Raw genomic sequence first — 20,641 nt, forward strand, 5'->3', positions numbered from 1 at the left:
ACACATCACACCTACAACAACACATCGGTATTGAAGGTTAACTGCTGCACTATAGAATAAAACATGCGTATTACATTTTATGCCAGTTAAAATATGGGTCGAGCAGGTCAGAATATTACGAAGTACTATAAAAATCTCCGTCACTGGAAGAATATATATGCAAACACAATATTACTTGCATGTTCTTGTCACGAGGGAACCTGAAGAACGACCGCGCATTTTTCTCCACTTCGGGCAGCCAAACACAGCACATACCTTTCCCCTCATGTTGAGAGGAGATATCAAGGAATGACACACACTACTATTTATTTATGTCAACTCACTGAAAACGGATAAATAGCACAAAAAACTTCACACAAAAATACACGTGCTCTTATGAGAGAATCAGTACTGTTCAGGTCTATGCGCTAGAGTGAGCTCCAGTAGCTGTCCCTAGATATCTCTCTGTGTCGCGTACTATCTCTACTGTATTTGGTATCTCGTAGGCAACGGCACAAGACTGCTGGGAGACACTTCGGCTGATGGCCGGAAGCGCTCTCTGTCAAGGAGAAAACAAGTCATACGTCACGTCCAGGGAATAGATCGACAAAAATGTCGACAGCGGTCAAAGAATGTGGCATGCTCCAAGAAGTGCGTCACCAAGGCAAACTTGGTGCGGCACAGATGCTTGCTAAGTTTAAGCGAAACATGTCCCATTTTAACATCCATGTAACAATTGTATCTTAAATTTAAAGATTGTAGAGTATTGGAATGGTGGTTTTTTATAAATTTGTTTGAAACTCTTTATTTAGGCCTACCACTAAGGGCCGGTTCTACCATCTGCTGGTAAAGTGGCTGGCAGCTGCCCGGGAGGTATACTACCTGGAGGTGTAAATCGGCTGGTACTTTGGCTTGCGTCCAACCACCTCCGCACAAGCGCTAGGTAGCTACCAGGAGCTAGTATGTAATGTCTTGTACAATTCCTATGTATGAGCCTGCAGGCTCGTTGGAATTAATTGAAATAAATGAATGAATGAATGACACCGATATACGAAGTTGGCTAGACTGATTTTCAGCGACTTCTCGCTTTCGAGTGTCGTGCTATCTATCGTCAGATGCATGAAACTCATTTCGATCGCCTTATTTCCCTGTGCTTGCGTTTGCTTATTATCACCAAAAAGCCTAGTAAGGGGAGTTTTAAGAGGTATGGACAACGATTTATGTCAAGCTTTCTTGATTTTAATCTATGATCTTCAATATCAATACCTAATCGGGATTAAAATCTAGAGATTACATTTTCTTACGCCCGTTATAACCTGTCATGTAAGGCAGCGTTTTGAAAAGTATTCTCGTAGTAGATTGGTCAAGTCGCTCGCTCCATAATAGAAGGTATACGCGGGTTTTCATCGTATTTCTAATTTACATTTTAAAATGTATTTTCGATCCCTGCCGTTGTTCTTAACTCTCTTTCACGCGCTTCCATATATTATACGTAGGCCTATGTACACACACACATCTTCTTTACGGACTTATTGCCTTTGAGCATTCTATCTGCAGGCTTCTGTGAATTGATTAATTATCTCCACGATGCTCTATTTGCAAATAGTTCTGTGACCTCGTTTAGTTCAACCTGCTTTCATTTATTGATGAAGTATTTCATTCTAATGTTTAACTTTATGAAGATAAAGTTGGAAGGTACTGTAAATGTAAACAACTAATCGGGATAAATATCCATTCATAGGAAGAGGAATTCGGGAATGGAATAGCTTCCAATTTCTTCGATATAATCTACAAGAAGACTATGTAAACAACTAATAGGGAATCTGCTACCTGGGCGACTATCCTATGTGCTATTAATCATAACATCACTTTCTATAAGTAGCATGCATATAAAGCAATTTCCTAGTAGACATAATATTGCGATTAAATATTTCAATGAAATATATTATTAACAAAAGAACGTATGAACAGAGGCATACAGATTAACACAATGCTAATAATGGAAATAAAAAAGATTCGTCATAATAAAGACTCGAACCTGCATACCTCGTATTACCAAGTGAGCGCGTTGGCCATTACACTACAAAAACACTCGAATACTTGGGGTACGGTACATACTATATATTAAGTTAGGCCCCATTCACAATGCAAACGTAAACTTAACGACGTAACGTAACCGTAAAGCCCGCCTCTGTGGTGTAGTGGTTAGCGTGATTAGCTGCCACCCCCGGAGGCCCGGGTTCGATTCCCGGCTCTGCCACGAAATTTGAAAAGTGGTACGAGGGCTGGAACGGGGTCCACTCAGCCTCGGGAGGTCAACTGAGTAGAGGTGGATTCGATTCCCACCTCAGCCATCCTGGAAGTGGTTTTCCGTGGTTTCCCACTTCTCTTCCAGGCGAATGCCGGGATGGTACCTAACTCAAGGCCACGGCCGCTTCCTTCCCTCTTCCTTGCCTACCCCTTCCAAACTTCGCATCCCTCCACAAGGCCCCTGTTCGGTATAGCAGGTGAGGCCGCCTGGCCGAGGTACTGGTCATACTCCCCAGTTGTATCCCCCGACCAAGAGTCTGAAGCTCCAGGACACTGCCCTTGAGGCGGTAGAGGTGAGATCCCTCGCTAAGTCCGAGGGAAAACCCGAACCTGGAGGATAAACAGATGATGATTATGATGTAACCGTAAAATTAACGTAAAATTTGTGGTATTCACAATGGAGGAACGTAACATTAACGTAAAAAGTACACAGCAGCCAATCAAAACACTGCCATGTTATTTAGTACGGAAGTCAGGTTTTGGGCTATCTCGCAGTTTTATATTTCAATAACTCGATGGAATCAAACAACGTGGTAGCGGAATCCATATTACTTCAAACATCTATTGCTTTGCTCCTGGGAGCTGTGTAGGCCTACGGTACCTGAAAAGGCGATCTAAACAACGGTGCAGAAAATGGGTTCATCCCTTGAATCAAAGAAGGTTATCTCAGGGCGATTTCAGTTATCTACTGTAAGAAATGACCCTCATCAGTTCGTTTTGGACATGCGGATGAAACCTGAATTGTTTGCCTTTCTTACGATTTGCTTCCCCTTTTGTAATAAAAAGAAATGTAAAAGGTCTCCTTTACCGACATCTATGACCCTATCTATCACACCCCGATGAGATATTTGGATCTATTTGTTTGGATGATATCGTTTTCGTAAACTAGTAGTCCGTTATAATGTTAAGAAATATACAGGGACACTGTTTTATTTATGACAGGGAAATTCTCTCGTCCGTTTGCCAGCGCTGCGAGCTTGTCTCCCGCCATTTATTGTCAGATTTCATTACTACAGGATATTAATTTCCACCTATTATACTTCGGTACAGCGTATTTGTAATTCTTTTTCCTTCTATCATACATAGCCTATACACAAAGATTATTTTGAAAGAGAATTACAACTGTTTCGTCGAAAGAAGTCATTATATCGTGCACAACACACAATGTTTACCTCTGTTCTGATTGGCTGGTTCTTAAAGTTAGCGTAAAATTAACCGCAAGAGCTTAGAGTTTGCAATCCCTTAATTTTACGGACTCGCAGTTAAGTTTACGTCGGCGCATTGTGAATGGATCCATTAGATAAGATGGCCGCTAACTTCTAAGTTAACGTTAATTTTAAGTTTATGTTACGTTACGTTTGCATTGTGAATGGGGCTTTATACCTCGTGTCTGAAAACTGAAAAAGTAGAAAACTAAAGCCCATTTGAAATGATTTACAAATAGATTTTGATTTTATATCCTTTTAAAGTTTCTTTACGAAAGCTTGACTTATATAATGTGTTCCCTAAGCTACCGATGCGAGAGGCTGGTGTGACCGTTGCAACACAAGGGAAGCATTAATGTTCAAGATCCTGCAATACAATATCGGCCACTGTTACAGCATCATGCTTTTTTCAGTATACTAAGCTAATTTAAGTTGTATGTCACCAGATATACAGCTAATAATGTTCAACTCTCAAAACGTGCCCGGCAGGTAAAGTCTTATCGGGCCCTCGAAGTGGCCGATAAATTACGCGCCCTAACTACGATTTATGCCGCCGATAGCGCTACCTGGGGGTGGTCGAACGGAAACATCCTTTTACGCGGAGGGCAAATTACGCGCTACTTTACCAGTAGGTGGTAGAACCGGCCCTTAGTTGAGCAGCTCGTCTTCCTTCTCCCAAGTCTTCCCAGCCTAAACTTTGCTACAGATTTGTAATGCCACTCTTTTGTCGGAAATCATCCAGAACAAATCGAGCTGCTTTTCTTTGGATTTTCTCCAGTTCTTGAATCATGTAATCCTGGTGAAGGTCCCATACACTGGCACCATACTCTAGTTGGGTATTACCAGATACTTATATGCCCTCTCCTTTACTTTCTTACTACAATCCCTAAACACCCTCATAACCATGTGCAGAGATCTGTACCCTTTATTCACAATCCCATTTATGTGATTACCCCAAAGAAGATCTTTCCTTATATTAACACCTAGATACTTACAATGATCCCCAAAAGGAACTTTCACCCTAGAATGCAGTAATTAAAACTGAGAGGAATTTTCCTAATTGTGAAACTCACAACCTGACTTTTAACCCTGTTTATCATCATACCATTGCCTGATGTCCATCTCACAACATTTTCGCGGTCACGCTGCAGTTGCTCACAATCTTATAACTTATTTATCACTCTATATAGAATAATATCATCTGCAAAGGCCTTACCGTAACTTAGATTCCACTTCTTTACTCATATCATTTATATATATACACTGACTGACAGAGCAAATGCAACACCAAGAAGGAGTGGTCAGAACTTTATGCCAATTGCAGGGTAGACTGACGCCACTGAGGTATGCTCATGATGTGAAATGCGCCGCTGTGCTGCGCACGTAGCGAACGATAAATGGGACACGGCGTTGGCGAATGGCCCACTTCGTACCGTGATTTCTCAACCGACAGCCATTGTAGAACGTTTTGTCGTGTGCCACAGGACACGTGTATAGCTAAGAATGCCAGGCCGCTGTCAACGGAGGCATTTCCAGCAGACAGACGACTTTACGAGGGGTATGGTGATCGGGCTGAGAAGGGCAGGTTGGTCGCTTCGTCAAATCGCAGCCGATACCCATAGGGATGTGTCCACGGTGCAGCGCCTGTGGCGAAGATGGTTGGCGCAGGGACATGTGGCACGTGCGAGGGGTCCAGGCGCAGCCCGAGTGACGTCAGCACGCGAGGATCGGCGCATCCGCCGCCAAGCGGTGGTAGTCCCGCACGCCACGTCAACCGCCATTCTTCAGCATGTGCAAGACACCCTGGCTGTTCCAATATCGACCAGAACAATTTCCCGTCGATTGGTTGAAGGAGGCCTGCACTCCCGGCGTCCGCTCAGAAGACTACCATTGACTCCACAGCATAGACGCGCACGCCTGGCATGGTGCCGGGCTAGAGCGACTTGGATGAGGGAATGGCGGAACGTCGTGTTCTCCGATGAGTCACGCTTCTGTTCTGTCAGTGATAGTCACCGCAGACGAGTGTGGCGTCGGCGTGGAGAAAGGTCAAATCCGGCAGTAACTGTGGAGCGCCCTACCGCTAGACAACGCGGCATCATGGTTTGGGGCGCTATTGCGTATGATTCCAAGGCGCGTTAAATGCCCACCGCTACGTGCAGCATGTGCTGCGGCCGGTGGCACTCCCGTACCTTCAGGGGCTGCCCAATGCTCTGTTTCAGCAGGATAATGCCCGCCCACACACTGCTCGCATCTCCCAACAGGCTCCACGAGGTGTACAGATACTTCCGTGGCCAGCGTACTCTCCGGATCTCTCACCAATCGAACACGTGTGGGATCTCATTGGACGCCGTTTGCAAACTCTGCCCCAGCCTCGTACGGACGACCAACTGTGGCAAATGGTTGACAGAGAATGGAGAACCATCCCTCAGGACACCATCCGCACTCTTATTGACTCTGTACCTCGACGTGTTTCTGCGTGCATCGCCGCTCGCGGTGGTCCTACATCCTACTGAGTCGATGCCGTGCGCATTGTGTAACCTGCATATCGGTTTGAAATAATCATCAATTATTCGTCCGTGCCGTCTCTGTTTTTTCCCCAACTTTCACATCTTTTGAACCACTCCTTCTTGGTGTTGCATTTGCTCTGTCAGTCAGTGTATATAAGAAAACATAAAGGTCCAATAATACTGCCTTGAGGAATTCCCCTCTTAATTATTACAGGGGAAGGATAGGACCTACTCCTCCTTTTCTTTGAATTAGTGTAAAGAGTTGTACTTCCTCATAAAACAGTAATCACCACCACCACTGGGTAAATAGTTAATTCCCTCTTAAAACAGTAACCACTGCCATCTATCACTGCTTCCTTGTTTAGTGAGAGATTTACCAGGATTTTAATCCTTCTTTGGTGAATTACATCATATTTTGTCGTTGCAATGTTGTTTAGCTAATTTGCTATTGTGGTTACAATGCACGGACTCAGATAGGTCTTATGATAATGCTGTTAGAGGAAAGGACTAGGACTGGGAAGGAAGCAATCATGGCTTTAATTAAGATACAGCTCCTGTATTTGCCTTGTGTTGAAAATGATCAATCAATCAATCAATTAATCAATCAATCAATACTGATCTGCATTTAGGGCAGTCGCCCAGGTGGCAGACACCCTATCCTTTGCTTTCCTAACCTTTTACAAAATGATTTCAAAGAAATTGGAATCTTATTGAACATCTCTCTTGGTAAGTTATTCCAATCCCTAACTCCCCTTCCTATAAATGAATATTTGCCCCAGTTTTTCCTCTTGAATTCCAACTTTATCTTCATATTGTGATCTTTCCTACTTTTATAAACGCCATTCAAACTTATTCGTCTACTAATGTCATTCCACGCCATCTCTCCGCTGACAGCTCGGAACATACCACTTAGTATATAGGAAAACATTTAAAATTTTACTTCCACCTATTCAATACAATACAAGATATTGACATCCAACTTAAAACATTTTTCAGAAGTGAGACATGTTTCGCCTCATATTTTGAGGCATCTTCAGTCACTAATCAAAACCTTATTTTGTCAGATAACATTTCAAACATTCTATAGCTATTATACAAATGTTCATGAAACAACTAAAATTCAATTGTAATGATAAAAACATGTGTTGTTCACTTGATGAAAAAGACGTCATAGGATGGTACAGTGGTACAGAAGATGGCTTGAAGCCTTAGTCAATATTTAATTTTAAATTTTAAATATATAGTAGAAAGCATATAAAATCATTTCATTAAAAATATACAATGCATTCAAATGATATTAAAATAGTAGGTTCTTAAGTGGTACATTAAAAAATGGAGGTGTCTTACAATTATGAGTGGCAGCTGATGGTTTAAAGCCGTAGTCAGAGTTCGATGCATAAGTAGAATAACACATCAATATGAGGTAAAAGAATATGAAAAGGATTACATTAATAAATATAAAAGATAAGGAAAAACATTCCAAAATGCTGGGCAAAAGTTGAAGACGCCAGCGTATATTTGCCCGTAATGTTTGAAGGTCAAACAGTTCAAAGGTTGTTTATAGTTCAAAGGTTGTTTCTAGAATAGTTCAGCGAGATTGTGTAGACAAAGTTTAAAGTTGGCTTGAATTTATTTCGAGTCATCGGAGTAAGTTTGTAGAGAATGATGATAAGCAGTTATTCTCTACGTTGGTAAAATTTGACTTGAGGTTGAATGGCTGTTGTTTTCATTACTGATTGACGATATATTTTCAAAGTGTTGTAATTGGAAATTTTATCTTATTGACGAATGGTGTGAAGGTTTGATGTGGCTGTTGAAATAAAGTTGTAGATTGGTTGGTTCTGAAATGAAGAAAGGAAAAACTGTATTAATTTTGATGAGAATGGAAGAAAAAACTAGGGAAGATTTTTTAAAATTGTTGATGAAGAGAGGATGTTGGTGCTTACCTATGGCGTTGTTGGCCTGCTTGACTTCTTGTGTGAATCGTTGTTAGGATACTAGTGATCGTTAACGTTTGTACTCCTTGTGTTGTACGCATGTCGTCTGTGCGGAGGGGAATGGTTTGGAGGGGGTGGGGCTATAGGTTTGTGATTGTCGCACGAAAGGGGGTTGTGTATGTTGGGGGAATTGGAGGGTTGTGAAGCATTTTTGAGCTTAAGATTGGCTCGTGGAAGTGAGTTACGTAAATTGGGAGGGGAAGGGGCGTGTGATGTGTTTGGTGATGTGGAAGGAGTGTTTATTGATACTGTATTGAAAATATTGAAGAGATTTTTGTCTTGAAAGTTTACTTTATCAAACAATGCACCAATTGGTCATATAAAGGGCTTATATTGTCTATTGGATCATTTAAATTTTTATTAGGATTGAATTTTTGATCCAAAAATATATATAAATTTTCGAATTCAGTCATGAGTCTACCTTTTTTTAAATCTTTTTAAAATTTGAAGGTCCTGTTCAATTGTGGTAAAATTGTGCCCAGTTTCTTTCAGGTGTTTGCTCATTGCTGAGTGTTTATTATGTTTCTGAGGATTGAAATGTTCGGAGTACCTAGTTACGAAGCTTCTTCCTGTTTGTCCGACGTATGAACTGAGGCATTCATTACATTTTAATCTATAGATACCGGAGCCTGAATATTTATTATTTTCGGAATTCATTGTATTGTGGTTGAAGAACATTTTTTGGTTTGAATTTTGAGTTTTGAAAGCTATTTTGATCTCTTGATTTTTTTGAAGTATTGGTTATTGATATATGATTGGGTTGGTGTATGTAAAGGTTGCGTACTTTTATTTTTCATTTTTTTTATTGGGGAGAGCTTTGTGGATAGTTTCAATTTAACCTTATTAATTAGTTTGTCTATAATGGAGGGGTTATATCCATTGAAAGAGGCTATTTCTTTTATTGTATGTGTTTCTTTTTTAAATTGATGGTTGAAAGGGGAATTTTTAGAGCTCTGTATACCATACTGTAAAAGGAGGACTGTTTGTGTGATTGTGGATGTAGGGAATTTTGTTTAATAGTTGTAGGTGTGAATGTGGGCTTTCTGTAAATTCGCAAATCAAACTTATTGAAAACTCTTGTTATTGTGATGTCAAGAAAATTAATGGAGTTGTGGTTCTTTTCCTCCTTTTTAAAATCAACTCAAAGGAAAAACATTCCGAAACATAAATCTATAGACATTCAAAATAAAATCAACAACATTTGGCTCAAAATTGAAATAAAACTACTGTACAAAAAGAAATATTTTTTGAATACACAACTTTATCGCGAACATTTGATTATCGCGAATTCGTTATCACCTCTAGAATGGAATTCTTATCAACAACACATTTCATATAAAATACAGATTACATTGAGCAAAAAGCAAGAAACTCTAAATCGCAAATTAGCATATTAAAAAAAAAAGAAAAAGCAAAATCGCTAAATCGGAACAGTAGTATAAAAATATCCCCCTCCCCTTGGAACAATGTTCCTACTACAACCAATCTATCTGTCATCACTTTTTCAGACAAAGAAACACAACTATTTAACCAAGGCCTAAAACATAATTTGCCCAACCCACATAAAGCAGAAGATATAATTACCACAATAGCCGAGGTTGAAGCTAACATAAATAAACAAACTCCATCCGACAAACAGAATGATGTAAAATATGAAATTAAAAAGAAATTGCCTGCTCTTGTAAAAGAAATTTCTAACAAAAATAACTCTACCTCACAAAAACAGATCCTAGAATTAAGAAAAATGTTGACACTAATAACATCATAGTAACTAAAGCCGACAAAGGCAATACTATAGTCTTAATGAAAAAACAAGATTACATCTGTAAAACAGAGGAGTTCTTCTCTAATGAAACTTAGACAATAATCCCAAAGGATCCCACTACAAAAACTCAACGTAACCTAAAAACACTCTTAAAAGATTCTCCATTTTTATTTAATGAACATGAATACCGAAGTCTCATTAATATGAACCCCAAATTACCCACCGTCAGATCATTACCCAAGGTACATAAAAAGGACTTTCCCATTCGACCGATCATAAACAGTCAAAATAGCCCGACATATAAAACTTCACAATTCCTCCAAAAATTTCTCAAAAAACATTTTAAATTTCATAACAAACACCCTAACAATTCAATAGAATTATGTGAAATCCTTAAAAAATTCAACTTAAAACCTAATCACATAATGTGCTCTTTCGACGTCACTAACATGTATTCAAATATTCCCGCTAAAAAACTATAGAAATAATAAAAAACAATCTTTCCAAACATAGCAGTTTAAGCAAAATAGAAATAGAAGAATTTTTAAAAGTACTAAACTTTGTCTTACAAAACAACTATTTAACTTTCAACGATAAAATATACAAACAAGAAGGCCTGGCCATGGGAGACCCTTTGTCAGGAATCCTTGCTGAAATTTATATGGATAACCTCGAAAACAGCAACATAATAAATAACATCATTGGTTTAAATCTATGGCTACGCTATGTCGATGACACGCTAGTAATAATTGACAAAAATCTCAACAACAGTGAGAACATATTAACTTATTTATATGATCTAGATAACAACATCAAATTCACTAAAGAGGATGAGAACCACAACTCCATTAATTTTCTTGACATCACAATAACAAGAGTTTTCAATAAGTTTGATTTTTGAATTTACAGAAAGCCCACATTCACACCTACAACTATTAAACAAAATTCCCTACATCCACAATCACACAAACAGTCCTCCTTTTACAGTATAGTATATAGGGCTCTAAAAATTCCCCTTTCAACCATCAATTTAAAAAAGAAATACATACAATAAAAGAAATAGCCTCTTTCAATGGATATAACCCCTCCATTATAGACAAACTAATTAATAAGGTTAAATTGAAACTATCCACAAAGCTCTCCCCAATAAAAAATGAAAAATCAAAGTACGCAACCTTTACATACACCAACCCAATCATACATCAAATAACCAATACTTTAAAAAAATCAAGAGATCAAAATAGCTTTCAAAACTCAAAATTCAAACCAAAAAATGTTCTTCAACCACAATACAATGAATTCCGAAAATAATAAATATTCAGGCTCCGGTATCTATAGATTAAAATGTAATGAATGCCTAAGTTCATACGTCGGACAAACAGGAAGAAGCTTCATAACTAGGTACTCCGAACATTTCAATGCTCAGAAACATAATAAACACTCAGCAATGAGCAATCACATGAAAGAAACTGGGCACAATTTTACCATAATTGAACAGGACCTTCAAATTCTAAAAAGATTAAAAAAAGGTAGACTCATGACTGAATTCGAAAATTTATATATATTTTTGGATCAAAAATTCAATCCTAATAAAAATTTAAATGATCCAATAGACAATAGAAGCCCTTTATATGACCAATTGGTGGCATTGTTTGATAAAGTAAAGTTTCAAGACAAAAATTTCTTCAATATTTTCAATACAGTATCTATAAACACTCCTTCCACGTCACCAAACACATCACACCCCCCTTCCCCTCCCAATTTACGTAACTCACCTGCATGAGCCAATCTTAAGCTTCACATCCCTCCACTTCCCCCACCCTACACAACTCCCTTCCGTGCGCCAATCACAAACCTATAGCCTCGCCCCCTCCAAACGATTCCCCTCCGCACAGACGACATGCGTACAACGCAAGGAGTAAAAACGTTAGCAATCTCTAGTATCCTAACAACGATTCACACAAGAAGTCAAACAGGCCCACAGCGCTATAGGTAAGCACCAATATCCTCTCTTCATCAACACTTTTAAAAAACTGTCCCAAGTTTTTTCTTCCATTCTCATAAAAATTAATACAGTTTTTTCTTTCTTCATTTCAGAACCAACCAATCTACAACTTTATTTCAACAGCCACATCAAACCTTCACACCATTCGTCAATAAGATAAAATTTCCAATTTCAACACTTTGAAAATATATCGTCAATCAGTTATGAAAACAACAGCCATTCAACCTCAAGTCAAATTTTACCAACGTAGAGAATAACTGCTTATCATCATTCTCTACAAACTTACTCCGATGACTCGAAATAAATTCAAGCCAACTTTAAACTTTATGTCTACACAATCTCGCTGAACTATTCTAGAAACAACCTTTGAACTATAAACAACCTTTGAACTGTTTGACCTTCAAACATTACGGGCAAATATACGCTGGCGTCTTCAACTTTTGCCCAGCATTTTGGAATGTTTTTCCTTATCTTTTATATTTATTAATGTAATCCTTTTCATATTCTTTTACCTCATATTGATGTGTTATTCTACTTATGCATCAAACTCTGACTACGGCTTTAAACCATCAGCTGCCACTCATAATTGTAAGACACCTCCATTTTTTAATGTACCACTTAAGAACCTACTATTTTAATATCATTTGAATGCATTGCATATTTTTAATGAAATGATTTTATATGCTTTCCACTATATATTTAAAATTTAAAATTAAATATTGACTAAGGCTTCAAGCCATCTTCTGTACCACTGTACCATCCTATGACGTCTTTTTCATCAAGTGAACAACACATGTTTTTATCATTACAATTGAATTTTAGTTGTTTCGTGAACATTTGTATAATAGCTATAGAATGTTTGAAATGTTATCTGACAGAATAAGGTTTTGATTAGTGACTGAAGATGCCTCAAAATATGAGGCGAAACATGTCTCACTTCTGAAAAATGTTTTAAGTTGGATGTCAATATCTTGTATTGTATTGAATAGGTGGAAGTAAAGTTTTAAATATTTTCCTATATACTTAGCGAAATTTTCAATACGGACAGAAAGATGACTTTCATCACTTGTAATAACTACGTCAGTTCCAACCATGTCCTCCACCCACCTTTAGATGTGACCTGTGTGGCCTGCATGTTTCATGCAAATATTGGCTTGATCATTCATCATCAACATCTCCACAGAACCAACAGACTTTAAGAAGAATTGCAGGAGAAAAACGTATTCTCAGAAACGAGTAGTGGCCGACGACGATGAAGTGTCAACTGTTTCACATACACCACCACTGAAGTGATGAGATGGTTGTCAAAATTGCTAAATGTGGATACCTCTTCAGAATTAGAATTAAGGAAGACCAAACATGAGATTTCTATCAGAGACACAGTTTGTAAAATAGAGATAGTCTTTGTATGCACTATTTTTTGACTGATGGACTTGACACCATCTCCAAGATACATTCATCAAGGACTTGTTTTAAAGTTTTTTCTTTTTTTCAAAGTGTGTTCTTCTCTTTCAGACATGCTCTGTTTCATGTTTTTAATATACCAATTGACTATATATGGCTGAAGATGAGCCTTCTTAGTTGAACACAGTTCCTTCAGTCCTGAGCCAGGAACGGTGTGGTGCTACACAAGGAAAACGGGCTTCATTTTGTACTGTCAAAACTTACTGTATTCTATAGATAGTGTTTCTGAAATGACATTCCCTTGCTCTTATATATGCCTAGATGAAATCTAGGTATTAAAATTGACTACATGCACAGTAAAACAATTTAGGAAAAGGCTAGGAGAGCAACAGATAGGGAGTCTGCCACCTGGGCGACTGCCCTAAATGCAGATCTTGATTGATTGATTGATTGATTGATTGATTGATCGATAAGGTTTGAAACTAGTACTGAAAATCAGTTCAATGAGAATATAACAGATTCATAGAAATTTAGTTATATTTGGCATTGTACATATGTACTGAATAGGGAGACCAATTTACCCTTTATATGTAATTACTGTCAATATGGATCACAATGAAGTTTGTAACATATAAAAGATGAGTATCCATTATGTCATGTATATTTTGGTACAAAATTCCTGAGAGAAAGTCAGTATCATATCTTGGGGGAGATGTGAGGAGATATTTGTTTATGTAGATAACACAATTAAGATGCAAATATGATAAAATTAGCCTAATGTATGAAATGATTTTCAGAGCTGTGGAAAAGTGATTCCTATCTCCTGAAGCTAAATATCATTTCTGCAAATTAGATGATTTTATTTGCTTCTTAGTTGAACACAGTTCCTTCAGTCCTGAGCCAGGAAGGGTGTGGTGCTACACAAGGAAAACAGGCTTCATTTTATACTGTCAAAACTTACTGTATTCTATAGATAGTGTTTCTGAAATGACATTCCCTTGCTCTTATATATGCCAAGATGAAATCTAGGTATTAAAATTGACTACATGCACAGTAAAACAATTTCATCTTCAGAATGACTGAATATTGAATTCAAGAGATCTTAACATTTGATGATTGAAGATTCATTATATTCTCTCTGAAAATACAAGACTGCCCTCTAATTTCCTGTGTGTTATCTTAACTCCAAGAAAAGTCAATGATTATTTCCCACAGCTATGTGCAGCTTTTAGACCATCATCGAACATACATTTGACCGAGGTGCATCTTTTATGTTGCAGGAACTCAAAAAATTCCTTCATTCCCTTGACATAATGACCAGCGGAACAACATCCTACAGGTCAAGGTGAAAGTTGTAACGACCGTATTAGAATCAAAGTTCCGAAGATATATCGAACGGAACCACATCCTTATGAAACAAAAAATACCAACAGACCATCAGTGAGCACCTCTTCGCCATGAATAAATGCTGACTTATCTCTTGAGGTTGAAGAACAGGACTTTTGTTCACACATGTATGTCGACACCAGGTACTGTTTCGATGAAGAAGCATAACATACAACAGAGGAAATAGGATCTAGAAGTAGAAGAAGTGCATTTCATAGAAATTATTCCTAACTTCCTTATGATTAAGTTCCTCTAATACTACTTTTCTTCAAGAGAAGAACAACTGTTAAATATAGTGGCAGTGTCCACCATTTAATCGTAAGATCGTGGGAGGAGCAAGTTAGCCTAGCCCCAGCTACAAGTGACATCACCGAGTTAGTGGCCCTACCAGCTCACTGTGCAGCCAACCAGTCAGAACCAAGCGAGGAGTACAAGGCCAGGCCCTCTGATATTTCCCTGGATGCCTCTAATCACTGCAGAAACCTCAAGACAATTGATGGGGCCGAGAGTGTTCTGGGCACATCCAGCTTCCAGACTCATCTGGAACTACTGGTCTCCTTTTTCAAGGCAGGCCAGATGTGTCTGGAGAGGAGTTCACTCAGAGAGTTAGTGCTGTTGAGGAGTACTGGGTCAGTCAGTGGACAGTGACAGTTCAGTTTGAGTTGAGGTTCAGTCTGAATTAAGGAGTCAGTGCAATGAGGACAGTTCTGTCCGTGAAGTGAGTATTCCTTCTGTTCTGTCTGCCCTGAGAAATTGAGTTGTGTCCAGCTGCTGTGAGTGAACATATGTGTGTGTCTCTGGCACTGCATGAGAGGTTGGCAAGGGACTGTAAACAAAGTCTGCTGTGAGTGTACGGACAGCGTATGACATACAGGATTACGCGACTGTGGTGCACAATCTGTGAACTAAGTGGTTGTGATAGTGTACTGTGAGAATAACTGTGGAACTGACTTAGACTCTAAGTGACAGTAGGGGAAGAATTTGTAACGTGATTGTTTTATTTCAGTCGAGGTCCTGGTGTGCCTGTGTAGTGTGTAAGCAGTTGGTAGTCTATAATAATAAAAGGAAGTGTCTGTCTGTCTGTCTGTCTGTCTGTCTGTCTGTCTGTCTGTCTGTCTGTCTGTCTGTCTGTCTGTCTGTCTGTCTGTGCGCAATGCCCAACAAAATCTACAGCATGCAGAGATCTGAAATTTTGAACATAGGTAGATGGAAGAGGGTCCGAATGCACCTTGAAGCTGGAATTTTCATTTTCGCTTTCATTGGTGAGTTATGAACGAAAAACCATTGGAAGAAATGTATTTTGATATGACAATCCAACGTGCTGTCACCAAGATTGTAATGCACAGTCACTGTCACTAGGCAATGTACATTAGGTAGGTAGAGAACACAATTCAAGGAGCCATTTTAAGTCCATGGAATAGGAAGCCATTTTCCTTCCATCCATGACGTCTGTCTGTCTGTCTGTCTGTCTGTCTGTCTGTCTGTCTGTCTGTCTGTCTGTGTGCGATTCCCAGCCAAATGTACGGCAAACAAAGATCTGAAATGTTTGTCATAGGTGGGCACAGGTTTTCACCTAAGACGCATGGCTGTGTCTAAGAGCAATTCTTGCACCAAGACATGAAGCTGTCAAAGTCATCAATAAGCAACACTCACAAGAATTATCCGGTTACCATGTTTTCTTTCAACTAACTCAATCTCATGTTTTATTATTTAATTTATAGAAAACATAGGCTATAGTAAAGAAGATTAGATTGTGATAAACATGCACAGATCTGAAATTTTTAACATTTGTGGCCACAGCATTTCACCAAATTACGCATGGCTATGTCAAAGAGCAATTCTTGCTCCAAGAAGTGAAGCTGTCAACGTCATCAACAAGCAACTTTTACAAGAATTACCTGATGTTCTACAAAGTTACGAGTCTATCGACTACACGGCAGAGCTTTTGAAAGACTTGGAGTCACCTTGAGTATCCTCGAACATCTTAGAGCGGACAATTGTGGCACCGATTATCCTTCTTAAGAATAAGAATCCTGCCCTCTACAATGAACATGACTCTGAAACTGATGACTAATATTAGTGAAGGCATTCTCATGGATTGGGCATGCCACGAGCGAAGTAATATTCGTTCCTCAGATTCAAATAATTTCTTCGGATATACTGTTTAAGTTTAGATGTCTGCAGTTCCCCGTTTGTTTCAGTTTCACTATGAACATCAACAAGGTACAAGAAAAATCTCTTAAAGTTGTAGGACTCCATCTTCGAAAAGGCTGCTTCTCCCATTGTCAACTGTACGTGGTTTGTTCAAGAGTTGGAAAGGCAAACGCACTATATATCTTAGCTCCATTTGGAAGGACACTAATATAGCTCAACCAGAAGCTCTATAAGGAAAAAATAGTTTTTTATTATATAAAACAGTTGAATTATTATATATATATTTTTTTTTTGCTAGTGGCTTTACATTGCACCGACACAGATAGGTCTTATGGCGATGAGTTGAATTAATAAATGCGGGCAAAGCCGCAGGTACATACTAATAAGTTAATTAATAAATCCTAGTCTTAGAATTTGAATGCTACCAGTTGTGTGTCCTTATTTCTGACCCCCATTACATGTTACAATGTGTTAATTGATCATCATCTCTTAAGCATTGTCATGCAGGTGCAGGGTCTGTTCATTGATCTTTGATTGCCACTTTACTTTGTTCTGGGTGTCTGTTGACTGCATGCCATAGATATTTTTAGGTCTGCATTGATGGAGTCCGCCCAGCTTTGTTTGGGTCTGCCTTTTCAACTCTGGCCTTCAGTATGTAGAATATATTAAGACCTTACAAGGTGCTGCTCTCAAGATTTGTCTAAGCCATTGTAACTATTCTTCTTACATTTTGTTGTGGATAGGGGCAATGCCAAAGTGTCTTCTAAGAGTGTCATTGCAAATATGGTTCAAATGGGAGACTCCAACTATGTAACCAACCATTTACATTTTTTCATAATATGGAGATGATATTCAGTGACTTTTGTTATAGGCCGCACTCTGTTCCATACAACATCATAGAACAGACAACAGTTTTTATAGATATCTGATTTAAGATGGATAGGGATCCTTTGGTCACATATTGTAGTGTTCCTGTGACGTCCCACCACCTCTTCCACTATTGTTAGCATGTCACTATAGATATCGGCATCGCTCTATAGGCAGGGACCGGAGTACTGGAATAGAATAGTCATTTTCAAGTTCCTGTTGTTGACTTGAATAGTGCCTGAGGCTGAGGTTATCTCCGTATGCTCCATTTTCACAGTGTCTGAACTGTGAAAAGTGAATGGTCCAGGCCTGCACCAGTTTTTCCAATTCTTTCCTGATTATTAAACAAAGAGGAGTGGTGATAATACAGATCCCTCGTGGAAGCCAGCTCTCATGGGAAAGCCATTAGTGATACCAACTGAACACCTCACATGTCTGATGGCACTGGTGGCATTCCGGTAGAACATGTGCACCCAGTTTGTGAGGAACTCTGGAACTCCGTGGCCACGTAGTGCATACCCAAATTAGGATACCAAATGGCGTGTGGCCTCTGAAGAGGCCTGGTGAAAGTCTTTCAAGTTGATGCCTTACGGGCGACCTGGGTGTTCGTGAGGATGGGGCCCTTTTTATGATGACTTAATACTGAGGACGGCACTCGCACCCAACTCCCAAGCCAGAGGAATTAACCTATGGAGGTTAAAAGACTCAACCTTTTTTGGAATCGAACCTGGGACCTCTTGGAACAAAGGCCAGCACACTAACCACATGGCCATGGCCCCAGACTAACTTTATTTAGATCAAGAAAGGCATGCAAACATAGAGTATGTGGTACTGGAACCTTGGTCAAATCCACATTGGTTGCTCTGCATTTAGGTCTGTCGCTCAGGTGGCAGATTCCCTGTCGATTGTTTATCGAAACTTTTCTTAAATTATTTCAAAGAAGTTGGATTTTTATCAAACATCTCCTTTGATAAATAATTCCAAACCCTAATTCCTCTTCCTAGAAACATATTGGCCTCATGATGTCCTGTTGAATTCCATCTTTTATAGTATTATGATCTTTCATACTTTTAAGAACTTAATTCAAGCTTATTCATCTACTAATGTAATTCCATACCATCTCTCTATTGACAGTTTGGAACATATTGGTTAGTCGAGTAGCTCAACTCCTTACTCCAAAGTCTTCTCAGTCCAAAATTTTGCAACATTTTTGTAACACTATCTTTTTTTTTTGTTTTTTCTTTTCAGAAACCAAACAACAAATTGTGCTGCTTTTACAGTTAACTTGATCAAGTAATTCTGGTGGGAGTTCCATATGCTAGAACCATACTCTAATTAGGGTCTTATTTCCTTACCAAAACTCCTAAATGCTCTCATAACAATATGAAGAAATCTCTAACCTTTATTTACAACCTTGTTAATGTGATTATCCCAATGAAGATGTTCATATAAACACCTACATTATCATTGTCATCACATCCCCTTATCCAGCTCATGCCGGGTCGGGATATTTATGGCACTTCCCCATCTTCCTCTTTCCTTCCATCATTCTTCTTCCACAATCTTGTCCCAGTCTAAATTTCATCTTCTTACACCGTTCTTCACTGATTCAACACCTACAATTGGTACTTAAGTGATCTCTGTGAGGTATTTTGTAATTAAAAGTGAGAGGTCTTTTCTTCCTGGTGAAACTTATAACCTGATACTGAAATTGATGATGCTGTGTAAGCAATGGTCTAAGATTTGCTCAAAGATCTTAAGTGAGTGACAAAGGAAACAAATGAGGTGGTAATTTTTTACAATTTGCAATTTGCTTTACATCGCACTGACACAGTTAGGTCCTTATAGCGATGATGGGACAGGAGATTCCTAGGAGTGGGAAGGATAAGGCTGTGGCCTCAATTAAGGTACGGCCCCAGCATTTGCCTGGAGTGAATATGGGAAACCACAGAAAACCATCTTCAGGGCTGCGGACAGTGGGGTTTGAACCCATTATCTCCTGGATGTAAGCTCACAGCTGCCCGCCCCTAACCGCATAGCCAACTCACCCGGTGTGAGGGTAGTGATATGAACAAAGTGTTGGATCACCCCTATTCTTAAATATGAGTACCGGTACTTTAATGCTCATAACGCTGTCAGCAGGAGACTGTCCAGTGTCAACCATGGCATTAAAGAAGTCCAATAATAGGTGATCATAGGATCTTGGAGATCATTAAGCTTCCACAGAACTGCCTGAAGATCATCATAGTCCAGTAGCTTTTTAGTTTTGCATGCTTATCTGTAGCTTTCTTCACCTTTACTGCAGAAGAGAGGGAGGAGGGGAAGGAGAAGGTGGTAGTGTTTCACGTTGGTACCAGCAACGTAAGGTAAGCTGATATAAGTACCAACATAGTTGGAGATGTGTGGGATCTGGTAAATGCAGCACGGGTGAAGTTTAAGAAAGCGGAGATTGTTATTAGTGGAATACTGTGTAGAAGGGATACTGACTGGAGGGTGATTGGGGATTTAAATGAGACTATGGAGTGGGTTTGTGGGAAACTGGGAGTGAAATTTCTAGATCGTAATGGGTGGGTAGGAGATAGGGATCTGCGCTCAGATGGCCTTCATTTAAACCGCAGTGGTACGTATAAGTTAGGAAATTTGTTTGGAAGGGTAATAGGGAGGTACATTCAGGGAAACGGGATGGCCTAGGGAGCAGTGATAAGGGAACAGGGAACTGGAAATCAAGTAGGGATGACATAAAATTGTTAGTGTTGAACTGTAGAAGTATTGTAAAGAAAGGAATAGAATCAAGTAATTTAATAGATATATATTTACCAGATATTGTAATAGGAGTTGAATCATGGCTGAGAAATGATATAATGGATGCAGAAATTTTCTCACGGCACTGGATTGTGTAATACCAATATAAATGGTCCTTTATTGGACATTATAAATTTTCCAGCTAGCTCATTCTTGGTTGCCAGCGTTTCGCCCTCGTGTGCTAGGGTGGGCTCATCAGTTGGTACCTAGCACACCTACCAATACGCTGGCTAGTGCATACCGTGGAGGCCACTGCGTAG

At 39.1% G+C, this 20,641-nt stretch overlaps 1 protein-coding gene across 2 annotated transcripts in view; it reads left to right on the top strand.

Annotated features, from left to right (window-relative positions):
• Positions 1–20,641, top strand: part of LOC136872761 (uncharacterized) — a 92,477-nt gene that overhangs the window by 55,148 nt on the left and 16,688 nt on the right. Inside the window, exon 1 of one of the 2 annotated variants that reach the window (XM_068227524.1) lies at positions 1,148–1,183. The exons of the other annotated variant lie outside the window; for it this stretch is intronic. The gene's annotated coding sequence lies outside the window, so the exon portion shown is untranslated. Of the gene's footprint in view, positions 1–1,147; positions 1,184–20,641 lie in introns of those variants that run through there. 2 annotated transcript variants of the gene reach the window in all.

Source organism: Anabrus simplex, chromosome 4 (genome assembly GCF_040414725.1).
Source record: "Anabrus simplex isolate iqAnaSimp1 chromosome 4, ASM4041472v1, whole genome shotgun sequence".
In the NCBI taxonomy this organism is placed as follows: Eukaryota; Metazoa; Arthropoda; class Insecta; order Orthoptera; family Tettigoniidae; genus Anabrus; species Anabrus simplex.